The 7,275-nt window shown below is 29.4% G+C and overlaps 1 long non-coding RNA gene across 1 annotated transcript; it reads left to right on the top strand.

The window, feature by feature from the left end:
- The first annotated feature begins 1,980 nt into the window (after positions 1-1,980).
- LOC107849683 lies at positions 1,981-5,304 on the top strand. The gene is made up of 2 exons (XR_007057642.1): positions 1,981-2,295; positions 4,880-5,304. It is a non-coding gene; the product is annotated as an uncharacterized LOC107849683 (long non-coding RNA).
- Positions 5,305-7,275: the final 1,971 nt, after the last annotated feature.

Here is a 7,275-nt window from a genome sequence, read left to right as displayed (position 1 = left end):
ATTATTATTATTATTATTATTATTATTATTATTATTATTATTATTATTATTATTATTATTATTATTATCTTTGATTTTAAAGCAATATATTATATGTCGTACTTTTAGTTACACAATTTATTCATAACTAAAATGAGCATAATTATATTGTTTATTTTACTATTATTATTATTATTGTATTAATCCGCAACATTAGTCAATTTTATTTTTCAATATATTTATTTGCTAGTCTGATTTTGTCAATTTGTAACAATTTTAGCCTAATTTTTTCCAATTTATTATAATCCTAGCCCAAATTATGTCCAATTGAACTGATCAATTTCAAATTTCATTCAATTTTTTAACCGAATTCTTATTCTTTAGATCTCATCTGTTGATCAATATTTATTTATTATCATTATATTTATTTTTAATATTAATTTTATATAGTTACTATATTTATTAAATATCAACCTAATTCAATTCAATTTTCCTAATTTATTAAAATTCTAGCCATTTTATACTCAATTTGTGTCAATTGAGTTTAATTTGGCTCAATCAAAATCCTTAATTCAATTTATTTAACCCAATATCTAATCCCAGTTTGACTCATCTTCTCAAGACTAATCTCAATAGTTCATCATATTTGATCAACGACTAATATTAAATCAATTTTCACTAATGTTTTTCTTGAAATTGGATAGCTTCAAACTATTTTCTTGAACCGAGGGCATATTGGAAACAACCTATCTACCTTAGCAGTGAGGTTTGCGTACATTGTACCCTTCACGGACGTCAATCTATGGGAATTAATCGGGTTACTTGTGTTAACACCCATTTTTTACCTTAGGCTGCTATTTTAGCAAATTTACAAACATTGTCTATTATTATTATTATTATTATTATTATTATTATTATTATTATTATTATTACGTCTTTTCTACATTTATTAAATAGCAACCTAAGTCAATTCAATTTGCCCAGCTTATGTAATGTCTAGCCTAATTCTTATTCAATTAATATCAATTTTAGTCAGAATTGTTATTAATTCGAGCTGAATAAACCTTAGCTTGACTCAACTTTAAAAATACTTGTGAATCTCACATGAGCTGATCAAGCAGCTGAATATGATATCAAAGAAGTATTTGAGCTGATATCAATCTTAGCTTGATTCGTTATTGAGATCGAAAAATTAATGGTCATCAGTGATGAATAAGTAATTCAAGATTAACTAACACCTCTACCCAAATGCACGTAAAATAATCTTGTATTTAATCTCAAAACTATTAATATAAGCCAAACATCTCCTAAGAGATAAGTTACTATTATTCTCGTATTATATAAATAACCACATGTCACATTAATGATTTAAATGGTTACAAATTATTTTTATTACTTTTTATTATCATTTTTTATAATTTGTTAATTCAAATACAATATTTTACATAATTTCCTTACTTAAATCATCTTTCATAAATATGCACACTCACAATTTTCAAATACATTGTCTAATTTTTCTTATTATAATAATAATTATTATTATATTTAAATTTTGTAACTAATTTATTTTAAATTATTAACGACAATTTTGTAAAATATTTTTTACATAATCTTAATTCTACACGCGTTGTCTATTGTTAATAGTGATAACTTATTATATTTATTAAATAACAGCCTAACTTAAAATAATTTTTCCTAATTTATTTAAATTCTGGCCATCTTATACTCAATTAATATTAATTTTAACCAAATAAACATAAATTTTAAGACATTTTTCATAATTTCATTAAATTATTTTTCTTAAATATACACACACAATTTACAAAAGCACTGTCTATTATTATTATTGTTGTTGTTGTTGTTAAAATAGCAGTCAATTACATTTAATTTCCCTTTTAGTATTAAATTATCAGTCAATTTATATTCAATTGATGACAATTATAGAAAATTTGATACCAATTTTAAGCTCAAATTGAAATTCAATTTTTCTGATCCCTTTTTAAATAACTTTAATCTCAGACGTTGATCAAAATCAATCCGAGATCAAATTTCTCACTTCTCTCCTTTGCTAAACCCTAATCTCATTTCCACGAAAAACATCTGCCCCTCTCCCTATCTTCTCTCTCTTCCCTCTCTCTATACTTCCTCTCTCTCTCAAACCAAAACAGCCGATGCCACCTTTACTGGCGACCACCATTAAGATGCTTTTCTCCTTCCCGAGGTTTTCCTCCGCTGCACAAAAGCCATACAGCCGCCACAGCCATCAACACCAGTCGTCGCCGCCGGCGGACTCAACAATTTCGTCCAATCACCAAGGTAAACTATTTCTATCTCCATCTCGCTTCATTTTCATGTAATTCTATTTGATATTATTTGTTCATGTGTTGGTTTTATACTTGGATCGATTTAGTTATGTGTATGGTCAAAAGCCTATACTTGGTTTTATACAAAAGCTAGTCACTAGTATTAAACTATTTTTGTGGTAGACATTGAACCCGTGAATATTCAACACAGGAGCTTCCTTTAATAAGCCAATAGTAGTAATGACTGAACCCTGCAACCACCAAAACAAGTAAAACATTTAGCGAAGTTCTGGAAACGTTGGAGCTTAAAATGTTATTAGCAAACTTTTGGAAGCAAAAGTAATTTAATGGTCAGAGGACAAGCATTATATGTATCTAATCCAGTTAGGAGACAACTTTGAGAAAAAGGAAATAAACATGCCACAGTATGGAGCACTTAGAATATAGTGATAACTCAAAATTTGAACAGTTCAAGAATTTCCTCAAATGTCTTGGCCTCTAAACCCCAGATCAAGCTACTCTCTCTATCAAAAAATTATAAAGCATTGTAGATAGGAAAGTTGATCCTTTAGCCAACATTCTGTACATCCTTTAAACAGACTTGGTCCTCTTAGTCAATAAAATTTCATCAACTATCAAAAAATTTTGAGTACAATTTTAATGTCACCTGTGCAAAAAGTGTCAGACTATAATCAGGCATATGATGGTCATGCAAATAAAGAACAAAGAAAAGTTCAGATCCATCTAATCAATGTGAAAAGATGTTGCAAAAGCACTTCCTTCCCAAAACACTTTCTGACTTCCAAAATTCCAATAATGTTTGACACACTTCAAATAATATTTTTCCCTTGATATCCAAAATTGCTTTATATAGCTGTCTGTGACCATTAATATCCAAAATTAAATGGCTTGCTCTACTTAAACCCATATCGTGTGGGGTTGTGAAGCAGGGTCAACTAATATGAACTTTGTAGTTTCAATTACTTTGCATATGAAAGTATATTCGCATCGCACCTGCATTTTTTTACTTCCTCAATCCTAGATTGTATTACTATTTCGTATAAGATCATAACTTAAGTTTTGATAGAATATGCATTTCGGTGAATGGAATGTCCCCCGTTATTGAATGGGTAGAATCTTGGACTCCTTGTAAGGCCTGAGCAATGTCTTTCCTCTTAGCTAACTTTTGGGGTGTGAGTTAGGTTTAAAGCCTAATTTGAAATGTTATTAAAGGTAGGCCTGATATGGTCCCTTACATTTGGGGATTTGGGGAGTGAGTGAAATCTTGAGATTCTTAAAGGTGAGCTTTTGTTTTGAATTTAGTTTAGTTTGACAACTTGTGAAGTGAATTAGTGACTTGAAATGTTTAAGTGTAGGTACTTGAAAGGTGAACTTTTGTTTTAAATTTAGTAAGGCACATGGTCACTTTAGAAATGAATTAGTGACTTCGATTTGTTTAAGTGTAGGTACTTCAAATGTGAACTTGTGTTTTGAATTTAGTTTAGTTTGGTAACTTATGAACTGAATTAGTGACTTAAAATTTTTAAGTGTAGATACTTGAAAGGTGAAGTTTTGTTTTGAATTTAGTAAGGCACATGGTCACTTGAGAAGTGAATCAGTGACTTTGATTTGTATAAGTGTAGATAATTGAAATGTGAACTTGTGTTTTGAATTTAGTTTAGTTTGGTAACTTGTGAAGTGAATTAGTGACTTGAAATGTTTTAAGTGTACGTACTTGATTGGTGAAGTTTTGTTTTGAATTAAGTAAGGTACATGGTCACTTGAGAAGTGAATTAGTGACTTTGATTTGTTTAAGTGTAGGTAATTGAAATGTGAACTGGTGTTTTGAATTTAGTTTAGTTTGGTAACTTGTGAAGTGAATTAGTGACTTGAAAATATTTAAATTAGGTACTTGAAATGTGAAATTTTGTTTTGAATTTAGTTTAGTTTGGTAACCTGTAAAGTGAATGAGTGACTTCAAAATGTTTAAGTGTAGGTATTTGAAATGTGAACTTTTATGTTGAATTTAGTTTAGTTTGGTAACTTGTGAAGTGAATTAGCGACTTGAAGTGAAAATAGAAAAAGCGACCACATGTGGTCGATTTTTGTGGTCGCTTTTCTTGTTTTTTCTATTAGTGGTAGTTACTTGAAAATATGGTTAAGTATAGTGACTTGAAACGTGTACTAGTAACTTGAAAATTGTTAAAGTGTAGTTACTTGAAATTTGAATTAGTTACTTGAAAGTGGTTAAGTATAAATACTTGAAAATGGTTAAGTATAATTACTTGAAATGTGAATTAATTATTTGAAAATGGTTAAGTATAGTGATTTGAAATATGTACTAGTGAATTGAAAATGGTTAAGTATAGTGACTTGAAATATGAATTAGTTACTTGAAAATGGTCAAGTGTAGTGATTTGAAATGTGTACTAGTGACTTGAAAATGGTTAAGTATAGTTACTTGAAAATGGTAATATATACATATTTATATTTGTTGATTGTTATGACTTTATTTGATACTATAATATCGTATAATTTATGCTAATAATGTAACTTTTTGCACTTTTTATGACCTGAATTAACATATTCTTATGCAGAATGAGTTTGAAAGAAAAAAATAAGAAATATTAGTTGCTCAAAGTGCATCAATTATGGAAGGAGGGTGAGAAAGGAATTAGACTTGTTGATGAAGCATGTATACCAAAAATCATCTGCAAATGATGAACACCCATCGCAAGAAGCCAACCAAGCTTATGAGGATGAAAGTGATGGTGACTCTGACGATGTGAATGAAATTGATAATCCTAATAACGTGAATGAAAGTGATCTGATCCTGGTGGTTGGTAGTTTTATTGAGGATTCAAGTTTAAAATATTTTGTTTTGGACCATTTAAGAATTATACATTATTGATGTGGATGTTTTGAATTATGTTTTTTTTGTTAGTTGTAAGGGTTTACATTAGATTTGTATTGAATGATGTTTTTGAGAATTATTGAAGGTTTTGAATAGATTTTTGATTAATTGTGAAATGTTTTAAGTAATTTACGTGTGAATTATTATTTGAAAATTTTTATGGGGATGTACATGCTAAATATTTATGAAAATTTTCTTGAAAAAATTTGTTCTTGCGGATTTACATGAGATATTTCAGGTTAATCGCAAATAAATCTGCACAACGTACCTGCGGATTCATTTTTGCAGCTAAATTACCTAGGGATTTACTTGAAAATCTTCGTGGGGAGTAATTTGAATTATTTTTTTTTTGAAAATCCGTAGGTAAAATTCTTTTTATGAAATTTTACCAAATAATTCATGCAAAATTTTGATGTTTAATCGCAAATAAATTTTGCAAATAACGTACCTACAAATTTATTTCCGTAGCTAAATTACTTAGGAATTTACTTGGGAGTCTTCCTGGGGAATAATTTATGATTTTTTTCATGAAAATTCGCAGGTAAAATCCGTAGATAAATCCACAAATAACATACCTGCGGATTTATTTCCGCAGCTAAATTACCTAGGGATTTTATAAATCCACAAGTAATAATTACCTATAAAGGTATTTCCTTTGGATTCTAATTGGTAAGAAAATCCACAGATAATCAAATTACCTGGGGATTTTACCACATTATCCCTGTGAAAATCCCCAGGTAATAAGCAGTTTTCTAGTAGTGTAAGTAAGACATCATCATAATTAGAAAGTAAATGCATGCTGGATGTATATGATTCCCATAACCTTGATTATCTAAATACCGAAATATAAAATCATGTATAACAAATCATACTTGTAAATCTAGTGAGTCATAACACTTAGTCTTATAAAAATTTTCTATCATTCCTTTCTTTTGAAACTTAGAAGCTTTGGGAGCTTTGAAAATCTTAGAACTTTGGGAGTTTCTTCTAACCGACATAAACCATGTGAGCTGACATGGAGTCCAACGTCTTGCCCACATTGGAGAGAGCTGTTCTATCGTTTCCATCAGAATAGAACCTTAACTCAAGTGATCACTATCTTAGCGCACTATGGGCGTTTGAAACCAACGGTGGCTCGTAGTGCTGGGGCATGAGACCTTGGAATCATACCCAACTCATTGCTAAATACTACTCCCATACTTATTGCTCAAAACTTTTAGAAAATCCACCTTAAAATAGCACAAGTGTTCGTAATTAAAACCAATTATGCTTCTCTTTATTTTAAATCATAAACTGTATGAATAATGTGGATTCCTATCTTAGCTTAGGATCAAAATATCAATCTTTGCTTTTGAAAGCACTAATCAAAATTTGTCAATATGACCTGAGATCATAATCTCCTTAAAAAATCATCGATAGTACTTAGGACTCAAAGTATAAAGCTTTAATGCATCAATATTTACATCAATAATCAGATTTAAACTTAATGCTCAATAATCATCTTAAAAGTTTTCAACAATCTCAGTCAAGATAATGGTATGTAACTCATAATACAATTCTTATAATTGCAAACATGAATATTTATAAATTTCTTGCAATTGGAGCCTTAAATATCATAACAATGTCATAAACTAAAATAATGAGGATTTGGGTATCAACCCTAACTTAAATTTCATGGGAAATCATAGAATATTCAGCAAAATTGAAATCAAAATTAAGTTTGAGCACAAGTATGAAAGGTTTATCCTTGTTCAAAACCCCACATATCTTGGATGATGAACTAGATGAACAAGTTTGCTTTTGAGATTCTATTTGTGCTCTTGAATGATGATTCTTGGAATTCTTGAATTGGAAACTTTGAATCATGAATTGATTTAGGAAAAGAATGGTGAAATCTTGGAGATTCTTGAAGTTGAATGTTGAAGCTTAGGGTTTTGCTTGAGAGAAATTTTGATGAATATAAGCATAAAATACTTGTAATAGGCTTAAATCTTGTGTTTGGACGGAATTGGGAGCTTGGAAATTGTCCAAAATACCCTTTTTAAACTCCTAAACAAAACTGGAAAAATAAACTGGGTC

Source organism: Capsicum annuum, chromosome 7, assembly GCF_002878395.1.
Source record: "Capsicum annuum cultivar UCD-10X-F1 chromosome 7, UCD10Xv1.1, whole genome shotgun sequence".
NCBI classification, from domain to species: domain Eukaryota; kingdom Viridiplantae; phylum Streptophyta; class Magnoliopsida; order Solanales; family Solanaceae; genus Capsicum; species Capsicum annuum.
The sequence above is the reverse complement of the archived record's forward strand: the minus strand, read 5'-3'. Positions and strand labels throughout refer to the sequence as shown.